Source organism: Lampetra planeri, chromosome 3 (assembly GCF_965212315.1).
Source record: "Lampetra planeri chromosome 3, kcLamPlan1.2.h2, whole genome shotgun sequence".
In the NCBI taxonomy this organism is placed as follows: domain Eukaryota; kingdom Metazoa; phylum Chordata; class Hyperoartia; order Petromyzontiformes; family Petromyzontidae; genus Lampetra; species Lampetra planeri.
In genome coordinates this window covers 23,301,558-23,323,633 of record NC_136109.1, presented here as the reverse complement: position 1 = coordinate 23,323,633, position 22,076 = coordinate 23,301,558, and the positions used below count along the sequence as shown (strand labels likewise).

Genomic DNA, 22,076 nt, shown 5'->3' with positions numbered 1-22,076 from the left:
TCTTAGGTTTTTCGGTAAATTCACGTAGGTAAAACATCAAAATTAATGAAAATAAAATAAAATAAAACAAAAATCACGATGTTTCGGAGGCAACACAAGTCTCCGTGTGTTGCCTCCGAAACGTCGTGATTTTTGTTTTATTTTATTTTATTTTCATTAATTTTGATGTTTTACCTACGTGACTTTACCGTAAAAACCTAAGAATATGATTCCTTGCAGTCACGAAAGCTTCAAATCTAGAACGTGTCGTCTTCACAGTACATGTTACATTTCCTTCCTGTGACTGTCATTCGAAACCAGTCGGCCGTTGTTGTGCCGGCGTCACGGTCCAAATTGACCCGCAAATTCTTCAACTGGGATAACAAACAGCAGCATCGCCCCGACTGTGAAACTACCGTAGACTACGTCTGTGAAACATACCACCCATTCCTTCGTGATAGCCTTGTTGCAGTAAGAATGGCCTTAATGCCAACTCTACTCACACTATATCCCGGTGATCATAGTTTAGAGATGGGCAGTATCTAAATTACATGTACTTTAAATACGTAATTTCATTACAATAGAAATTGGCATCGAAATAACGCAGTTCAAAGTAATTTATACGTGTACTTAAATTAAACGAGGCGTGGTTAATCGATGATTTAAATCTAAATGACATTCTCGCCAATAATTTTTAATTTCAAGATATTTTGCCTATTTAGAAAAAAAATGTTGTGCATCTCTTACGAGGCGTTCAAAAATCCTTTGGAATTGTAAACAAAAAAACACCCCACGGTGCTGACCTACAATTGAATGTTTATACATGTGTTCACTTGCATGCAATATATTAACCTCAGGGATGGCATCAGAAAATTCCTCTTGTCAAATCTTCCCATATTTGTGGTTTATTTGGTGGATAGTTTAGACATGCCCATCAAAGTTTATAAGTCGTGAAAAAAATCCCATCAGTGCGCAGTGACAGGAAAAACTATACATTGTCTATTGTCTAAGTGGACACATGGGGGGAAATCGATAATTACATGTTACGCACACGTTCACACGTAAAAACACTTATTTTATGAAAGTTTTTTATTAGTAAAGTTCAATTACCAACGGGGTATTTCTGATGATATTGTACAGTAATGTGAATTATTGTTATGGTAATACAGTACCTATACGAATTCTGACTTCAAACATTACACTTTGACATTGTGAGAGAATTGGAAGGCGTGTGTGCACAAACGTAATAAATAAAAGCTACTGAAATAAGCCAAAGTGGCCTATAAATGTAAAACAAAGTCTAAAATAGCATGCTCATAAGTTAATAAAATAGAGGCGTGTAATTTCGCCCCAGTAATTGACACTTTATGGTACAGTGCTCCCTTGCGAGTCTCAAGTGGAAGAGTCTTTTCCTCAATGGGCTCACACATACAGCCCGTTTGTGTTAGTCTACTACTGGATGAATGCCACTCCACACCATGGGGGCTACTTGACCATACAATCTGATCAGTGCATTTTGGTGGTGGGAATGTGCATAATTATGGGTATTATGGACTGCCCCTCTACACCTCGCTTGTACAAATGGTGGTCACCATTGCAAGCAATATCCAGGTTCAAAACCTGCTTGGCTTATCAGTTCTGACAATATTGGGTGCAATTCGGGTGATGTGGTCGTGGGGCTTTCGCCTGCTCATAATTTTTTTAAGTGACATAGGCATATTCTATCCTTCCGTTTGTGTAAAATAGCTTGGTTGATGGCCTTCAACAAGAAGTGACGAAAAGGAAATATAATTCCATAAATTGCATGTTAATTGTCACGACGTTTTAGCCACACCTGCCACAAGCCTCTTGCAAAACCCCACGAAGCAGGCTAACAGAGGTTCATCATTCTCTTATCTCCCGATGAGATTCTCATCGGGCATAAAAGTACGCCCAGGCAGCAAACCAATGAGAGCAACAATGAACCTACATTTCTATAAAGTGAACGGTGATACTGTGACCATAGGCTATTTTCAACCAGCATGCCTCGTATGTCAAATGACACCACCATACTGCGTGTGTAACGCACAACAGCCTTGCTTTAGACCAAAATAAAATAGACAAAGGGCAATTTTGGATCTCTTTGTCTAGCACAAGGCTATTGTGCATTCTACACGAAGTATGGTGATGTCATATGACAAGTATCACAATAACTCTTTCACACCGTCCACGTGGATCGGGTTGCGTTAATGAATGCAGCAGTCGACGACTATTTAGTAATTGCAGCATGTCCGCATACAAACACACAAATACAGTAAAAACAAAGATATAAAAAACACCCGAATGTATGTTGAGCTTCTTTCGCACCCAACGTAGCCGACCGCGCTAATCGGAGGTGCGGAAAGTTGGCAATTGGATTCGGGCTTTCGCCAAGTTTCGCTTACACATTGATTGGTCATGTTATTTACACGCCAGCCATAACGATCGAAGCTAAAGACAGAATGATAACTTAAAACATGAACAGACTATACACTGTTTTTGAATGGGGTGTTTTCAACCAAATCTTACGTAAGAGTCAAACGGTTGGAGTTAAGCCTACATGGAACTGGTCGAGTTTGTGTGAATGATTGAATGCCACGGCACAAAGCGTTCGGCAATAAACCAGCAGCCTATAGGAAGCACGAGCGGGTCGCGGCATGCCCCATCGTCTGCATAATAAATACACATTATCTTCTTGGTTCTTTCGGTAAAGTCACGTAGAAGGGAAATAATAAATTAATAAAAATAAAACATAATAAAACAAAATAATAAAGTAAATTAATATAATAAAATAATATAATAATGTTGTTATATTTTTATTACTTTATTATTTCCCTTCTACGTGACTTTACCGAAAGAACCAAGAAGATGAATCCATGCAGTCACGAAAGCTTTACATCGAAAAATATATACATTGTTACCGGACGTGTCGCAGCACATCATTAATGTTGTCTACAACGTGCATCCCTTTGTCCATCCACTCACCGATGGACAAGGGCCTTCCCATGCCGTACGGGTCTGAAGGGGGGGGGGGGGTAATTTGACCATACTTCACCACGCTGGCGTGCGCATCCACGTAAAAGCGAAGTGTTGTTGCGCCGTTACAACTGCGTTATAACACGAATTTTGTCGATTGTCTGTCGCGTGCATAAAAAAACCCCGACCATTATTCACTTCCAACGGTTAATGCCTTCTAGTTTCACGGTGTGGCGGTGGAAAGCAATGGGCACGCACGTTTCTCAAAACGCGCGCCCTCCACTCAACGGTCCACGCGTGTGCTGGGAGTACGATGTACACATCTCCACCACAGCGTCTCGCCAGCGTGGAAGAGTAGACCAACAACAACAACACCATTGGAACCTCATTTGCCAGTAAAAAAATATGATAATTGTTTTTTTACCCTTCCATCTGGCAACAAAACTGACACCTTTTTTACAAGGAGTCATGTTTGCATAGACCACAATACCTGCAGTCGTAATGCAAACAAAAAACATAACTCTGATAATGTGCACTGTCCTTGAAGTTGATTGGTCCACACCCGAGACAGCTTTCCTTAGAGCCTCGTCTCACATGGGTTGGACCAGATGACGCCAAAAGGTGTCTGTTTTGTTGCTAAATGGAAGGGTAAAAAACCAATTAATAACACACTCGAGTGGACCACCTATTCCATCCGGCAGTGGGCGTGGGCAAGCCATTGAGGGGTGCTCCACAGTGGTGAGATGTTGATTGCCTCGCTCGGTATACATGGGATCCTGGGTTCAATCCCGATCCCAGACGCCTGTATATTTGTAGCTTGCATGTCCCCCTCTCGCCGTGGTCGCGTGGATTTTTCTCCCGGTCCACCGGTTTTTTTTTCTTTCACCCTCCACATTTAGACACACGCGTTTCGAGTATTTGGCCGCTGTTAATGTCCACGTGATAAGCCACATCGTTGAGCTATCAATTGCGGCCACGTCGCTTCTGAAAAATAGCTATATAGCTCAGTGGGCCTCACCTGCTAAAATAAAAAAAACACCGATTATAGTTTAGTTCATTACGAGGGCAGCACATTCCACCTTTGGACGCATTTGACCTATTTAAACAAAGCGCGCGCGCGTGTAATTTTAGCCACCCAAGCAGGCTGCTTATTGTAAAGCAATAATCGCCTCCTTCAAATGTCCGTTCTCATTCGCTCGCGTTGCTTTTCGTTCACTCTCGAGCACTCTGTGCTCTCTTGCCGAATTGTGAATTGTGCAAAAATACACTCCACATCTCGTCGTCATCTCTGTATCGTTCCAATATTACAGCAGTACACGCTTGTGTACCGTTTGGTCCCGTAACCAGGAGAGAGGGGGGAATGAAATCAACTCGTGCGCAGGTGCCAAGCTGGAGTGCTGACATTGCAGGAACGTCCGAGATGGGGGTCGGCTTGGGGCAGTGGCGTAGCTAGGATATTTTGTGCCCGGGGACGAACTATAAAATTGGCGCCCCCCCCCCCCCCCGTTTAATCACATACCAAAATGTAATTACATGACATATAGGCTGTGTGTGGCGGGATATATAAACTTTTAGGTTGAGGTGTAGATTTGTGCAGTAGTTTCAGGCTGCCGCGCCCGCCGCAATAAGTTATAATGTCACGTTGTAAGCCTCATTTTGGCGCCCCTTTACCTTGGCGCCCGGGGACATATGTACCCCCCTGCCCCCCACCCTAGCTACGCCTCTGGCTTGGGGAACCCTTCATCCAGCAGTGGACCGATCGTGGCCGATGATGACGCTGACATCTTGATCGTTGTATGGGGTGGGGGGTGAAAGAAAACGATACTGCCCTCTAGTGGCGGCGAGAGGCTGATCCCCGTAGTTCACTCTCCACGCGTGCCAGCCACAAGCACCCACCTTCGCTGGCCTCCCACCCACGACGTTTCGCGCAGCAAAGCCATGGCTCCGGCAGGATCGGCCCGTCTCTCGACGGTGCATGTCACGTGCAGGCGTAACGGATGCCCTCCCAGCATGCTTCGTCTTCGTGTCTCCTATCCAATCTATGTGGCCTCTTGCCAATATTCTGCGCAGGCCACCGCTTCTGGCGTTGCCGAATCTTCTTGACGAGCGCTCTGTGAAAGCCGCAGGGCATCTCAGGACATGACCCCCCGTGGTTTGTTTCTCCTGACAAGCACGTTGTTTGGTTGCGCAGAAGCCCCGTGATTTCATGAGAAGTTGCATCTGCCGACACCCACTCTCTGTCCGTTTAGGCTCTTTACGCTGTAACGCGTGCATTTGTATGTATTTATGTTGAACTTGAACTTCTTTCGCACCGTACGTAAGCAAACCGTGCCAATCGGAGGTGTCGCGAATAAGCCAGACCCCCTTTGTGTTCGACTGCAGCGGGAGAAAACCCCGAGTAACCGGTATTGAACTTGGGACATTTTAACTTTGGGCCCACGTGTGTACGTCCACGCGTCGATAATTTACTTTAAACCGGTGAATACAATAGACTAGAGACTGATTGCCCTGTGCTGTGCACTAATATACAGTACTGCATAGTTTTGCTCGGGGATTCATTTCTCGTTAACATTCGCTGGGTGCCTATTACGCTGGAGCATCGCAGGCACCCGACTAAAAGCCACGACCACAGCGCTTGGTAATACAGTTTCAAGGTATTGGGTGCGCTGTGTGTAGGGAATTATTTTCCTGGTCGCAGACCCTGGCTGAAGTAAAGCCCCTTATAGGTGAAGGCGGGGAAGCCAAAGCAGCGTGCCCATTGAAGTACCGTACAACAATGGCTGCACTGCCCTCTGCTGGCCATCACGTAATGGCCACAGTACAGTCGAGTAATCTATAGATGGTGACCCATCCAAGGGCTCAACCCTGCTGGAAATCTGATGCGATGGGGCACAGTCAATGTACTTTGGTCGCAGGCGGTACAATGTACAGCTCACGGATAGCAAAGCTGAGTTTTGATTGCAGTTTCTTTAGGTGGCGCTTCAAGTGGAGCTATCGTGAATGTTGACGTTTGGGCACGGATCCTTCATTTCGCCTGTCCTGTGTTTCAGCACTTGTTCAGCCCTTTCCACGCGTGCCCATTTGCAGCGACACATTGCTTGCGTGTCAGAGGTTATGGACTGAATCATATTCCTCAGCTTCCAGTATAACGATGCGAGGGCTCTTCCTTCTTCTTTTAAATCTCCTAGGAATTGAAAAAAAAAACAAATTGGTTATTGTGGGACATTACCCTTTGTGGGATGAGTCATGGATAGGAGGATTGTGTTGTGAGTGCACGAGAATGTGTATTGTCACAAACCACAATGGCACCATTAATTCCAAGGGTTCCCAAAGTTTCCCAACTCACGACCCACCTGGGTAGTCAGATACTTTGCTGGGACCCATGCCCAGTGCGACAGTGCGAGTAAAAACATTGGCGGCCTGGTGATTACTATTGGAGAGGAGGCAGATATACACACCCCTGTCAAGAAATGGGGTAATCTTACACATCGTGGAAGTCATGTTAACTACAAAGGTGAATATCAGAGGAGCCATGGAGGTGTTATTACAGTGCAGCTCACTAGGTGATGGTTTTACAATTATGGTGTTATTGCACTGCGTGATGCTATTATTTTAACTGTTTAAACTAGTTTTTATTTGAACAGGTAAGGCCCCACTCAGCTATATATCTCTTTTTCAGAAGCGACCTGTCCACAAATGATAGCTCAACGAAGTGGTTTATCATGTGGAAATTAATAGCAGTCAAATACTCTAAAAGCACGTTTCTAAATGTCGAGGGAAAAAACGGAGAAAAATCCACGCAGGCACGGGGAGAGAGCAAGCAAACTCCCAATATACAGGCATCAGGGTCGGGATCAAACCCACGGCCTCCTGTATACCAGGCGAGGTAGTTAACATCTCGCTACCGTGGCGCCCCCTAATATAGTGTAACTCACACACAGAGACAGACACAGACATGGATAAACTCGCACATATACAAACAGATACGGCGATACATACACAGAGAGAAACACGGAGGAAAAGACACGCAGAGACGCAAATACACTTGCAAGACACGGAGATACCGAGACACGAAGATACACACAGACATGGAGACACTCTCATAGCCATGAGCATAACTGCCATGCACGAGTGAGGTGACGTTCATTGGGAACAAGTGGGAGCTCTCTGATCCAGACCATTTATTCGAATTAATGTTTGTCTGGTCGTAATATATTTTGGTTGCTTTGTTTTTTTTCGAGATCAGATATATATGTAGGATCGTTATTTATCGCATAAGAATAAAAAATAAATATTTAGGGGCAATCCAATCAGTACGTACGCATGGAGGGGGGAGGGGGGGTTTAATCCAAATGCGTACGCTTGCATATGGGGGGTCTACTGACAATGTACGTACGCATAGGAAACGGGGGGGGGGGGGGTGAAGCCTCAATAATAATAATAATGCAGCAGGCGGTGGACGATCTGTTTGCTTAAAACACGTTAATATTATTCATCCTTGACCGTTTCTGCGTGGTGGGTCGTGACCCGTTGTTTGAGAACTGCTACAATATTCAACACTTCAAATCTATGGGGCTGGAGGGGGGGGTATATGCGTCCCCTCGTACCACACCGAGTAAGAAGATGGGCTCGTACCTGTAGATGCACCAGGTAAAGGCACCGAGGGCAAGCAGTGTGAGCAGCAACGCCAACGTTAGCGCAAACACAATCCCTGTTCTTGCAGACCTTTCCTCCTTGCTGGAGTCTAGTGTCACCATCTGGCATCGGTCTCCTTCATAGCCTTCAGCGCACCTGTGTCAAGAGATACGAGTACGTGCAGTGTGTATGTCGTGAATTATTGAATGCACAGGAGCTCATCCCAAGATCAGCAAATTGAGCTATAAAGTACTGCCCGTTATCCACAACCATGTTGCCTGCTGTTCCAGCTTTACGTGGCCGAGTATAGAAGTGCGTAATGAACTGTAACCCGACCAAACAGCGAACCGAAAGTTCCAGCGTAGGTTTTGGTAACCAATTGAATTGCGAGTATTTTGTAGGCCCGTGTCGATCACAGATAGAGTGATGCCGACTGTTCGGGAAGCTATCTCAGATGGCAATGGGAGGCTGTCCCATACCCAGTGATATGAAGGAGCTGTCCCGGAGTGTAGCACTTTTTCCATCGGGCTGAACTAAACTTTTTTTAAAATTCGTATCCCCACGAAGTGTGGTGGCCGTTGAAACCACCTACGTGGATTGTAGGGTTTATTTTTTGGTGGGAAGGCCATTATGCGGATGATGGCTGAGTAGGTTCGGATGGTGGTGGTGAATGGATGGCCTGCCTCATCTCATGCTTGACCAAGGTGACCAGTCCGCGTTTCAGCTGATGACTGCTGTCACATGACAGTATCCTTCGAGCTGGAGCATTCACACTCACCAAGTGAGTTTCCTCGCGATCTTAGTGAGACTGCCGCCTTTGGCACTCTACAATTCTTCCACGTTCAGCTGCATGATTCGCAGTTATGGACTAATCGGGAGGTTGGTTTGTCCCCGAGGAGGACCTTTTGCATTGTTGCCATTGCCTTTTTGACTGACAGTTTGTTTTAAGATGTTCGGTCGATGTTGTTGGTGCACTGCACGTTGATGCACGCTCACCAGAGAGACAAATACAGGCAAGCAAATTGCTGGCTTCAACACTTCATTGTGTTGTGTACTGTGATGACCTTAACAGATGCTGCTAACATGACCTTAACAGATGCTTGCTAACAATGCATGACTCAACAGGCCATCGTTCTTATCTGGGTTATTAAAGGAATCTTTGCGTGTGCGTGTGTGTGAAGTAGGTGGCACTGTGACTCACGTACTGTTCTAAGAACCTTTCAATTTGCGTTTGATTCCTGGCCATGGAAAACAGCAGGGGGCAAGTGGTATTTGTATGTTTGCCAAGCGAATACATTGTAAGGTCGCACTCATTACACACAAAGTGCTTGCCACGTATGTACCACAATACCTTGCTCGTCAAGGACCATAAAACATCACGCGAACTCTGGTCATCCTCGTAGCGCCTTTTGGCTGGCCATCGAACAAAGAGTCTCTGCATCGCGCTATTCAGATGCGCTTCTGTGGGGCGGTCTGCAACGCTCTTCCTTCCAATATTAGTAAATCACTGGAGCTGTGCACTTTTAAATCTAGGATTGAAAACGAATTTCTTCTGCTTTTTGTGTTTAGTTAGTTGTCCTTTCCCTGCACCTCCGATTAGCTACGGAGGTGCGGGAAACTGCACTGCGTCACCCCTAATTCGGCTGAGCTTTCAATGACTAACTGGTTATGGCGTGAGGGGATTAGCAGTGGGGAGACAAAGGCAGGCAGGTGTGGCACTGCACCACAGAACCCACTAGTGTGCCACGCCAGCCTTAATTGGTGCTTTGTAAGAGCACTTGGCCAATCCGGGGATCTTTCTGTGTGTGTGTGCGCGTTTCACTTACGTGCATTTGATCAATGACGCTGACAGAGAGGAGCATTCTCCATGTATGCAGTAATTCGAACACTGGTTTATGTCGTCTGAAAATGGTAAATGAACAAAATGTAATTAAAAGTTGTTTATGACACAAAGTACGTGAATTCACAAAGACATTTTTACGTAAATGCTTTTTTAACGTAGGCTGTACTTTACTTACATGCCATGTCTCTGATGCAGCAAGATGTATAGTCCTTGTTGAGGTTTTGAGATGCACACCACTGAAAAACAGTACGTATAACATTACAATAACTGTTTCATCATTTATGGGCAGCAGAGGCCAGTGCAGCAAAATTATCTTGTTCTGAACTTTGCTTCCACATCGGTGCTCCACTCCTTCACCAACTAACACTGACCAGCTGTAGGTATGGTGAAACAATCCCCTTGACCTGCATGGTATGGGGGAGGTCTTCATAGAGCAGTGGATTGACAAAGGGCTGTAAAATGTACATTTTTATAACCCTGTCCATTCCGATGACGTACATGAACGGAATCGTAAAGGTAAAATAAAATAACTTTATTTGTACCGAGGCTCCCACACGCCCATGCGTTAGGGCATGTGGCACAGTTTGGCACCAGCCATCATAGAGTGCGGTCTTGTCACTACTGTTCTCTGTAGTGACTACAATGTCTTTAAAAACAACGGCGCTATGCCCCTCTAAATAAAATGAACACTAACCGCTTGCACGTTCCGAGATTCACAGGTGAATGGGACCCACCCTGCAACTTGCAGACGTCTCGGAACGGAAAAGGGTCAAACGTCTATTATAATAAAGCCTTGGATATTGAAGTACAATACTAAATATCGAGGTGGCTGGATGGGCTCAGGGCTGGGGGCTTAAATCCTCATAGAAGCACCTGAGATAAGGCTGTCACCAATGAGTTCACACACACACCCCATTTAAAGTTTAATTATTAACGTAGTAGGAATATGAAAGACACAGGAAGTCCTAATCTCTAATGTAAGATGCACATCAAATGATGAGGTTACCGGATGAAGGTGCTCCAGTAGCATTTTTGTGTAAAAGGGAAACTTGGGCTTGTTTTCACTTTCATGGTCTCATCAGCAGTCAGGCCTGATACACAATTTCATCTGGGTTGCCAGAAAACCATTGTGATCATTGATTTTTAAAATATATATCTTGCATTGAGTGTTGATTTAATATATCTGTGTGGAGTTCAGTGTTATCCCTCTTGTACTTGTGAATTTTCTCCAAGTACCTCAATTTATTCCTGCACATGCCAAACACTCGTGTATGGAATTTGCCAAACATCCCAATGTAGGACCATCATGAAAGAGACGTATAACTCAGGGAGGATTTCCTTGGGTGACTAAAGGCAATTATTATTACTACGTGATTTAATTACATAAAGCCTGATTTGGTCACAGTGCTAAAAGGTTCAATAGGCCCATTGTCACATAGAAATCCTTTAAACATTACTACAGTTGCTGTCTGGTTTGTGCTTAAATTACAATGACTGCATCGACACAAAAAGTGTGGAGCGATAACAGTCGTACGTGCACTGGACTATCAACCCGGTGGCCTAAATTTGGTTTCCCGGTCAACGCTAACACCGATGAGTGACATGATAACCAGTCCTGGCCTCCCCTCTTCAACTACGCAAGCTGTCCAGCGTGGCAAAGTCTGGTAAACACAACTACCACCATTGAAAATGGATGTGGAGACCTTCACCCAGCAGTAAGTTGTCAAAGGGTTGTAATTTATTATTTTTTAAGACTCCACAATTACTGTAGTTCCATTTTATTGATTATAATTGTGTGGGAGTGCTACCTGGATAGGATGTCACATGGCTGCCGGTGAGGGGCTCTCAGATGGATGACTGTCACGTGCTTTATTGCAAGAGGACAATTAGGGTATTGTAAGCGCTTTTAAAAAAAGTAATAAACCACAAAGGGAAATCCAATACACTTTGCATAATTGTGACGAAACGGAAACGTTACACAACCTTAACGCAGCAAGAGATTGTTGTCATATGCCTAAACTCATAAACCTGACAGCGTGTTCGTTGATACATACAATAACCTGCATTAGAGTTCTAACAACAGTACTACTTTCTTCATCAGATAATCTTTTCGACAGCTTCTGTGACTGAACTAAACGTCAATTGCATATTTATGATAATGTAAATATAAGGTGTGCAAATGTAAATATTGTGGTGAAACAGCAGAGGCAAACGTTTCACGTGATCGCAGATACCAGGTTTCCAATTAACGTTTTATTTCGAATAAGCACCAATGCCATTTGGAATATTGATACGATGGACAAAAAGTTTAAGTCCATCCAAAAAACACAACCTACTCACGACCAGGATAAACGCGTTTACCAACTTATTTTCAAACACCCTGTTTTGTTTCATCTAATATAATCTTCTTGCTTAATACTGGAAACCCAGTGTAGCGTAATCATAGAATGACCAATAGTAATTATGAAGATCAGGGTTCAAGTTTATATTGTTATCCAGGTGATAATTCAAGAGAACAGGGCAGTGTCACTTGCAAGAGTGACACTGGTTCATCAAAAGCAAAATAAAACTGTGCCAGATGAGAAATGGAAAATATTGCAAGAAGATAAATCGATGTTAAATCATATATCAATGTTAAAGAATAAATTCCCCTAAAGTGTAAGTCAGCTTAGGCAGATTATATTAACAATGATCAAAGTACCATCAAAAACATTATCAAGCCTCAGACACATTAAACAGAGATGTAGGATGACTATTGCATCCATACTTAAAACTGACACAATGTACAGGTATTGTAAATGCATCTTCCGATTTTTGTTTCATATGCATTTAGGATAGTGGTTCTTAACCTTTACTGCAGCCTTGCACCCATTTGGGTCTCATTCGTAAAAAGAATATAATGTTAACACATAGATTTGATGAAACAAAGTAGTTGTACATCCGTGCCCGTGCTTAATTTGTGTTTCGATGAGTTACCTTCTAAAAAAAATCTGGCATGTCTCGTACCCCCAGAAAGGGCATCTCGCACCCCCAGGGGGTGCGTGCACCCCCTTAACTTAAGAATCACTGATTTAGGGTCCGATACACACATTGGTGAATGGCCCTTTCCCCACTTTTGTTGGAAACATGCCTACTCCATCCATTAATAAGTGGAGAAAGTTGCCAACGGAATGCTTTTCAGGAGCTTGTGGTTTGGTCCGCTTGTGTATCCCGTGTACGGACGACCGAACATGACTGAGGACACATTAGGGGGCCATGCTGTCCTCAGTTCAGGCTCTTGAAAAGCAAACGCACGCATATGCAGTAGTCTGAGACTCACGACCTAAATGATACAAGTTAGCAGAAATATCCTCTTCTGTTAAAATTACGACGGAATCGGACTTTCTACAAATATTATGAATCGGGAACTCACTTTTAAGCTAGAAACCACTAACGGCAACAGCAAAACCATATGTACACGCACACACAAAGGTAGTCATTAAAGCAACAACAAAAAAACACTAAGTCTTGTCAAAGTGGAATTATCTACACTATACATCGACCAGCCGCATCGGAGCTAAATACGTTGACTCTACTCACCCGTCGAACTTTGGAATGCACTAAAGTGCTGTTCGGTGCTGGCGTCCAGGGTAAGCCCAAGTCCGGCTGGTCACTTCACGAGACACAGAATCCACCTTTGAAGCCAGCCGCTATGACCCAACGACGACGCGGGCACGCGGATCCAACCAGCGAACCTCCGCTTTGTCGTTTAATGAACAACCATGGCTCATTGTCGACCAAACCCTAGGCTAAACTCTCCACTGTATGCGGATTGTAAGGTGAGATAAGGGACTGAAAGAATGACTGTAAAAAGGACCTTTCTGAATAGGTTTAGACGGAGCGGCGGTGTAGCCCGACACTGACAATTGTTTAAACGCGCCCGTTCCCACTGCCGTTGTCACGAACGCAGAGAAGCCACCGTACGAATCGAACCAGTTGCGCAGTGGGGTTTTTAGCAGCTTGTAAAACTCAAACTCATTATCGTCACGGAATGTGATGACCGCAGTAAATACCTGCCTTCGGTGAGAGGGGGCACACAAACACACGCCCAACTATTTCGCCAAGAGATGTGAAATCAGAAACGCCCGCAACGCTCACCTTTTTCCCCCCTTGCAGACCCAAAGCATGGGTGTGTGCGTGGGGTAGGGGGTATTTACTAGAACGCTGCTGCAAGAGCGTTGTATGGTCAAACAAGCCCCACCACCATGACCGGCACAGCGTGGGGAAGAACCCTTCATTCACAGAAGTTTATTTACTAAAAGGCTGTGCATCATTGTTACTTGTTATATTGTAAATGTCATTACAATATGTAATTTAAACAGATGAGAACCCATTGAGATTGGCGTTACCTAGTTATATAAAGATGGTTATTTTTTCAATATATATAATTGTCGTGAGTGATTAGTAAATTTGGATTACGGTATTACATAGCAATGACGTTCTCATGCACTGCCCTACTTTTACATGTTGCAGAGAATTGAACATCGGAATTCTCGCGGTGTATGGGAAATTAACTCTTGAACGCAAATTTGCGAAATTTCAAAAATTCTGACATCACTGTTTAACTATGTGGGATGAAACTGTATACATTTTTTTTAAACTTACAAGCTAATGCAACTTTACCTCAAGCTGGGAGTTGCTAAATTACACAACTTTATGAAACTTCCACCAATTTGTTTTTGCTTCGAGTCTGCAAGTGCTGATATATAAAGCTGGTTGACTTGCAAAATGTTGCATCCAATAGTTAATGCATGTTTTTCCCACTGCTCCGTTAAATTGGGTCGTTGGTCCGGTAAAACTGAATAAATCTACCCATGGATAACACTGTTGGAAGGTCCACGTAAAAGTGAATCAACCTATAAGCCTTTAAGACTTCCTACATGCATCCTCTATGGTGTTTAAAATATTCTAAGCTACAATTACTTTTTTGCTGACATAACTTGTGAAAACCACACAACATTTTGTGGAATTTACCATTTGGGTATTTGGCTATGAACGCGAGATCGCATTAAAACGAGTTATTTTATTGAAATCAGCAACCCCACAAAAACTGATTAGATTGTTGTTGCAGTAGTTTATTTATGACATAATTATAATTTACAACTGTCACATAATATTCAGTATGGTATTTTTATATTTCTTGTGCTCAAATGCTATACCCAGTTCTGACTTCTGATAATTTTTCATACTCAAAAGGTCACGTAAATAAATTAACAAACCCTGCTTTTAAAATGCTACCATTAATTCTCATTTTCACCACAATGTAATAAGTGCATTTTTAAGAGTTTGCAGCATTGTGGTGCGATAATACTATTTTCCTTTACATTTTATATCGCCATTTCAAAAATCCTCCCGAAAATGACACCATCATTATATAATAAGGTATACATGTAATTACCACTGTAAAGTAGTACATGTAAACTCACCTTGGTCGGACTGCTCTTGTGAATACTGCTGCTTTGTAGTTAGTGGAACGTTGTCACCAAAAAACGAAGTTGCAGTGACTCCTGTTTTTTTATACCCAGCATCTGCACGCCTTTATGACCGGATGATGTGGGCGTTTGAAGGAAGATCTGAGTGTTTGAACATGATTTGGGTAAGAAGGAGGGCACTGGTTCAAAACTCATGCAGTACGAAACTGTCAAATTCACGTTATTCTTTGTTGAAATAAAAAAGGCAAGAATGTTGCGGTTTCTTGGGAGATTTCACAACTGCTAATAACCGAGAACTTCCACATCAATAGCTGCAAAATGTCTTAAACGTTAAAACGAAAGGGTACTACGGAGCCTTTGTGTCTAATTCAGTGAAAGTGCAATGATGCCTGAAGTCAAGCAAGGAAATACTGTAATTTCCAAAACTGGTTCGCAAGTAGTAAATTATATTTCTATTAAAAAAAACTGCATCTACCTATAATTCATGAGATTTAAATAGACAATGCTATCACCATAATTGGTTTCTTTAAGGTAAGATCTTATAAGTGTAAAGTCAATAGAGCTATATACATATATATATACAATTGTTAACAATTTGGTTGCTTTCAACAATGGTTTTCTGAAAAACAATCGGCTCATTTGCCCACGTGAGAACTTGATTTATTTGGCTTCGTCAAGTGTTGGAGAGTTTATACAGTATTTCTCATCAACACGATACCTACATAATCTAACTAAAAACAACCTATTATGAATCAGTGCTATAACAACTATATTGATACTAAACCGTTAAACGATAATGAAAGCTTAGTCCAAATACTCGGATTAAAAAGAGAAAGGACAGTACAATGCAACGCACATTATTACTTCCAATGCCAACGCATTACATCGGGCCAAGTCAAAGTTGAGAAAACACTGCATACAATGCAAATCAGAGAATGTTATGAGAACAACGGTCAAATTCGTCAGCACCAATGGCAAAAATGCACGTGGGTGCAGACACATGAATGCTTTGTGGTTTAAAGGCGACGAGGATATTACCTTTGCGTGTTACCTGTGACGTCCGCTACCTTGCTGGAATGTGGTTGGGTTAGCAGTTGATCCTGAGGGGATAACGTCCCACCACAACTAGGAACCGCAGAGGCTTCACTGTGGCCCCAGGGATGATTGTGGTGGCAGATAGCGAAGGTCTTTGTGGACCGTGTATCCTGTTTGTGTGGCCCCTTGCTGCTCTGTATAAGTGATTATTTTGTACAGATGCAAACATCAAAGAGATTTCGATTTAAAGCTTTCGTGACTGCAGGGATTCATCTTCTTGGTTCTTTCGGTAAAGTCACGTAGAATGAAAATAATAAAATAATAAAAATAAAACATAATAAAATAATTCTCACGACGTTTCGGCCACAACGCAAGTAGCCGTCCTCAGGTGGAGAACAGGTCTGTCGAGGACGGCTGCTTGCATTGTGGCCGAAACGTCGTGAGAATGATTTTATTATGTTTTATTTTTATTATTTTATTATTTCCATTCTACGTAACCTTACCGAAAGAAGCAAGAAGATCAAAGAGATTGTAATTACACTGAAGGCAGAGGGATGTGGGAAGGTGGAAGGGGGCATGGCAGCCACTCTTCAGCTTTCTGTATAATTGAACAAACATTTGTTGATATTGCGTTGGCAGTGGCTCAAAAGCACAAATAGCCAAAAAATACTCAACACGTTAATTCATAATACTGCCTTAAAATAAAAAAGTAGGTGATGCTTTGGGCGATGTCCCTTCTTCATGACATGTTCTTTTAAACCAATGATATTGACGAACATGTTGCACTTTAAGAAAATGTCTCTCCACCAAATTGGTTCCCGCACCCTACTGGAGAGATTCGGTGCACTCCTCACCCGAGTTCCCATGGCGAGATGTTAACTATCTCACCTGGTATACAGGAGGTTGCGGGTTCAATCCCGACCCTGACACCTGTATATTTAGAGTTGGCATGTTCTCTCAGTGGTCACGTGGATTTTTCTTCGGGTCATCCGGATTTTCCCTCCACATTTAAAAACATGCGTTAGTGTATTTGGCTGCTATAAATTCCCACGTGATAAGCCACTTCATTGAGCTATAATTTGTGGCCAGATTGCTTCTAAAAAAAGAGCTATATAGCTCAGTGGGCCATACCTGGTCAAATAAAAATTAACCCGTAAAAACAAAGTTTTTCACTATAAATCCTTTATATGCGTGTTCAATGGGCCACAACCCAGCCCACATTGGTCTTTGAAACGGGCGGCTAGAGTCCTCTCGTCCTCTGGCTTGAGATGGCTGCCACCTATGGGTCAGATGATTGCCTGCCACCATTAAGCAATTGGTAATTAAATATAAAAAAATGTTTCCTAAAAAGTGTAAAATTTTGGGAAAAAAAATTCACGAAAATAAATTGTCACGCACAACGAGTCTGTGTGCAAAATGTCAGCTCGATTGGATCACGGGAAGTGGGTTAAAAAACGACCGAAAGATTTGCACGGGCGTAAGCGCGCAAGCAAGCAAGCAAGTGAACTTAATATAAAGGATTTAAAAATGGTTCAGTTTAGTTTAGAACAAATTGATATTGAAAGTGGAATGATTCTATGCGACCCCCCTATCTCTTGTGATTGAACGACTTTTTGTGATTCAGAATAATAATTAAATTCAATAACTATTCATTGTTTTACAATGGTGAATGTAGCAGCATGCAGTTGCTGCGAGAGGTAAGTGAACCAACGCCATTAAAACACATTCGGATAAAAAATTAATTATTATGCATGAAATTTGATGCACTATCACGAGCCCAAGATCTGATATTGCAGTCGTTGATTAATCGATGAGCCATTAACCTGCGAGTGGATACCCCACCATGGCTGACCAAAACAATTATGGGCACGATATTAGTAACTAAATTCATATTGTTACATTTTCAGTATAACTACCAATCCATTTCACATGTGCACCAGCTACAAGGTCAGTGATATTTTACTAAGCTTTTGTAAGTACTACATTGGATTGCACTTGACTCGCCGACTGAAGGTTGTAAGATAAAATCCTGGTGGGCATTCACTGCTAGATGAGTGTTTCCTTGCCGTGTCAATCATGGCGTTTATTTGACCATACTTGACCTCGTTGGTCAGTGCGGATGGGTGAAGGGTTGGAGTCCAAAATTGGTTCGAATATCACTAGCCACTGATGTTAGTTAGCTATGGTTATCCAAGGTCACCGTGTTTGTAGCGCAGTGCACCAGCTACTATCTCACCACTTCACCTGCCCATCATCCCTCTTCAGTTGCTAAAACAGGTACCACTTTACAAGAAGCGACCAGTGGTTAGCTCATGGAGATACTGATCACTGCAGCAGAAATGCAGAATATTCAATGCTGCGTCAACAGGTTATTTTAGAAATGAAAATCATCGTGGTTGCATTTCGTGAACAGCTGTTTATCAGTAGCCAACAGAAAAACCTCGTGCGTGAAGTTAAGAGATTGACGCAATCTTTAGAAATGTCAGCACAAAATCATTTGTATCATGGGTTTTTTCGGTGGATACTGTGACTCATTTGCATTTAATTCAAGTTTGACGCATGAAGAAAACATTTTTTGGTCACAAATAGTTTCCCCCCCCCCACACAGATGAAACTAAAATAGATGTACGTAATTTAAGCGTGAGTGTATACAAAACTTTAGAAAAGATCAGTGTGCGGTTAGGATTTTCGGTTTTGCATCTCCAAAACTTTAACCTGTTCATTAGCGATGGTGAGCGATAACCTTAATCAGCTTCACCTGTTGAGTGTTCTGAACATGAACTGTCATAAAACAACTCACATGGTTGAATAATACTGCCTTAAATAGAAAAAAAAATCTATAATAGACGTTTAGGGCAATGCCTCTTCTTCGTAGCAAGTCATAAGACTGGTCAAATAGCGTCAGCAATCCCCCCAAAAACGTGCCCTTTTTTCGAGCCAGTCTAATGAAAATATTAAACCAAGCATACATGTCACTCATTACCTGAACTGTCTTATGTGCAAGTAAAAACAAAGGCCTTTGTTTAGCACTATGCACTCTAGATGTATGCACACATCCGGCAATGCTAATAAGACGCAGCCACACCGGACGCCCACCAGATTTACAGGCGGCCATATGCATTCCTCGAATGCTTAGAATGTACATTGCGAAAGTCATCATCTTTTGTGTTCCACCTGTAAGTAGCGTGAACAAAATCAATGTCCAAAATCATTATACAAAGGTGAACATTTGAAGTCATTAACATCAGTTCAACCAGTGGCATGGACTTACTGTAACAGTCTACACTTTTCAAATTAGAGGAATGGAAACCAAAACTGACCTGCAGGGTTCCATGTCTGGATCAGGGACGTGCGGGCAGGGGAGGCAGGGGAGGCAGAGCCTCGGCTGTCATACTCCAATGAAAATAGCTGTTATGAAAAGTAAAAAAAGAATAATCAAATCAAATAAATGTTAAGATTTTCCCACTGATCTGTGTTATAAATGTAATTTCTGTACGATTCCAATCATTTTAATAGTCAAAATCGCCAAATTTGCGGAGCTCCGCTGCAAATACAGGGAGAGACGAGAGGTGAGGCATCGATGAGCTCAGCCTCCCCTCTGATTGCGCAACCCCTCAGTAACTGGATGGAGGGCGGGCAATCAGCGCGTGCCTGTTACTATCTCAGTATGTCACCAATGTAATGTTTGTAGACCCCTTCATTTCATGTCCTCGCCTTCCATACTCCAGGTAACTTATTTCATGTATGTGTATAAAGATATTTAGGCTCGCTGGTCTCGTCATAAAACTGCAATGAAAAAGCACCAGGGGAGGCAGCTATCACATCTGCCTCATTGAGGGGGACTTGTCTAACACGCCCCCCTCAGCGAGGCCACACCTCCTCAGCGAGGCCACGCCTCCTCAGTGTGTGAATCTGGCTCTGACACGAGCCAGTGCCTCCCCAGCCATTGACCTCACCGCACGTCACTGGTCTGGTAATCATTGAACAGTCACTGGACGACTCGTTACAGTTGTATTTGCAACTTGGGAAACCCCCATAACATATTCGTGTTATGCTATCTCAATAATTTCCAAAGGAAAACAGACGTGTTTTCTTCTAGTTAAAGAGGTGATATGCAGGGGATTGTACATACCATGAGTTTTGGTTTTCTTATATATATTTCGTTTTTTTATGATTAGCCACTGATTGTATTAACAGCGTCTAGGCATCACCGATCGATTGGCTGCTAAAAATGCGTTTCATTTTTATTTCGTTGGCTAATATGTCATGGTGCGTTTCTATGGTTATTGGCTAAACCAGGGGTGGTGAACCTTTGTTTCTGCCAAGGGCCATTTGGATATTTATAGCATCATTCGCGGGCCATACAAAATTATCAACTTAAAATTTGCCTGTTATATTTGGTCAAACATTTAATCAACTCACCCCTAATATGATGGCTGGAACGGCTTCGCTTTGGCGAGGCGTGTGATGTTAGCCTTTAGCTGATGATGTTGCTACTCGCAACTGCTTTTCCAGGTTTGCTCCTAGATTTATTGAATTTCGAGTCCCGCCTGCGGTTGCCTTGGCAGGGCCACACCAAATGATTTCGCGGGCCGTATCCGGACGTTCCCCACCCCTGGACTAAACAGTTCCATCATCTTCAGCCATGAACCACTGCCTCCTCCCAGGATGTCGCTGTCAGTCTCTCACGCATATCATTGCTCCATTTTCGTGAAATATTTACGAAAATGAAGCAGCTGCACTTCGACCGTATGAAGTATACATTTACATGAAATGCACGCCATGCTCGCGGTCAATTTCATTTTAAATATATTGAACAATAATTTCCAGCCCTTTGTCAATTCACTCCTGCATGAAGGCATCTGGTCCATCATATGCGATGTCAGTTGTGGTTTCTTTTACTATACTTCACTACAATGGTCAGTCTTGGTTTGGTGATTTGGCCCGAGGGTGGCGAGGGAGATAGGATGTAAGGATCGAATCAGATATCACTCGGCACTAACGTTACACATGGCCAGGAATCGAACTGTGGTTCCCATATTCCACACTCCCCCTTACTCCCTAACGTAAAAAATAGAGATTGTACAAGTAGTGGATGCACACCAGCTCATTTCATCGCTCCATCTCCACAGTGGACTTCTTTCCCTTGGTTGCCACTACCATTCATTTAAAGAATAAAACATCGCATTACATTCGCACTAAACTAAAATATCGATTCACACACGTGTAGGGTCTCGAAATTACTCACACCGACATGGAGTAATAGGTCACCTACTTAAACTTTATACATCCTACTCTCGACCCGTTTTCGGCACTCCTACGACTGCCTTCCACCGTCACCACACACACCGCTTCTCCAACTACCCGCTCTCACCTTCTCTCTGCTATCTCACCGCTGCCCTCTCCTACGCTGCCCCGTACCCACTCACCCGTCTGCCCCAGGCGGGGGGTTCAGCCAACACCCGCCCAGCGACGGCATGACGGGGGCACGGTCCCGTTGCCGGCTCATTACACGCCAACAGCGAGATGTCTTCTCTCTTGGTCCCCAAACTACTCCACTTTGCTCACGCACACTCCCGCTTGTATACCCCTCCTCATTCCGAGTCCTCACGTGCTCCCCACTTAAGCTGTCGCCTGCACGGCACCTCTCGCACTCATTAATCCCTAATCATCGCCCCCATCTCCCGGCTCTCCGGCACCAACCTCATGCTCCAACGCGCACACCTGCTCGTCCTCGATTGCACCCGCTCAACTGCGCGCACTGCGTACATCTCTACTCTACACACGCACTACTTACACATACACAGGTTTTGGCAGCGTAATCAAATTCATTGACGTTTAATTGATCAATATCTTCCAAGCCTAAATACCGGTATTTTGATACACAAATTGGGGGTGCATCTTATTCTCCAGTGCGTCTTGTAGTCAGGATAGATATGCAGAAACTGTCTCCACCATTATATCTGACTGCACATAAACAAATATATTGTTTACACAACACATCGGCCCAATGGCCTTTTGGGAGTGCATCATATAAGCAGCATCGATTCAACTATTGGAGAATGTGTTATTGGTTCTTTCGGTAAAGTCACGTAGAAGGGAAATAATAAAATACTAAA

General features: G+C 43.3%; 1 long non-coding RNA gene across 1 annotated transcript; it reads right to left on the bottom strand.

Moving 5' to 3' along the window:
* Positions 1–1,050: 1,050 nt before the first annotated feature.
* On the bottom strand, positions 1,051–13,476 carry LOC144741604 (uncharacterized). Its single transcript, XR_013590026.1, has 4 exons — positions 13,031–13,476; positions 9,435–9,687; positions 7,609–7,764; positions 1,051–6,157 (listed from the first exon to the last, which is right to left on the bottom strand). It is a non-coding gene; the product is annotated as an uncharacterized LOC144741604 (long non-coding RNA).
* Positions 13,477–22,076: the final 8,600 nt, after the last annotated feature.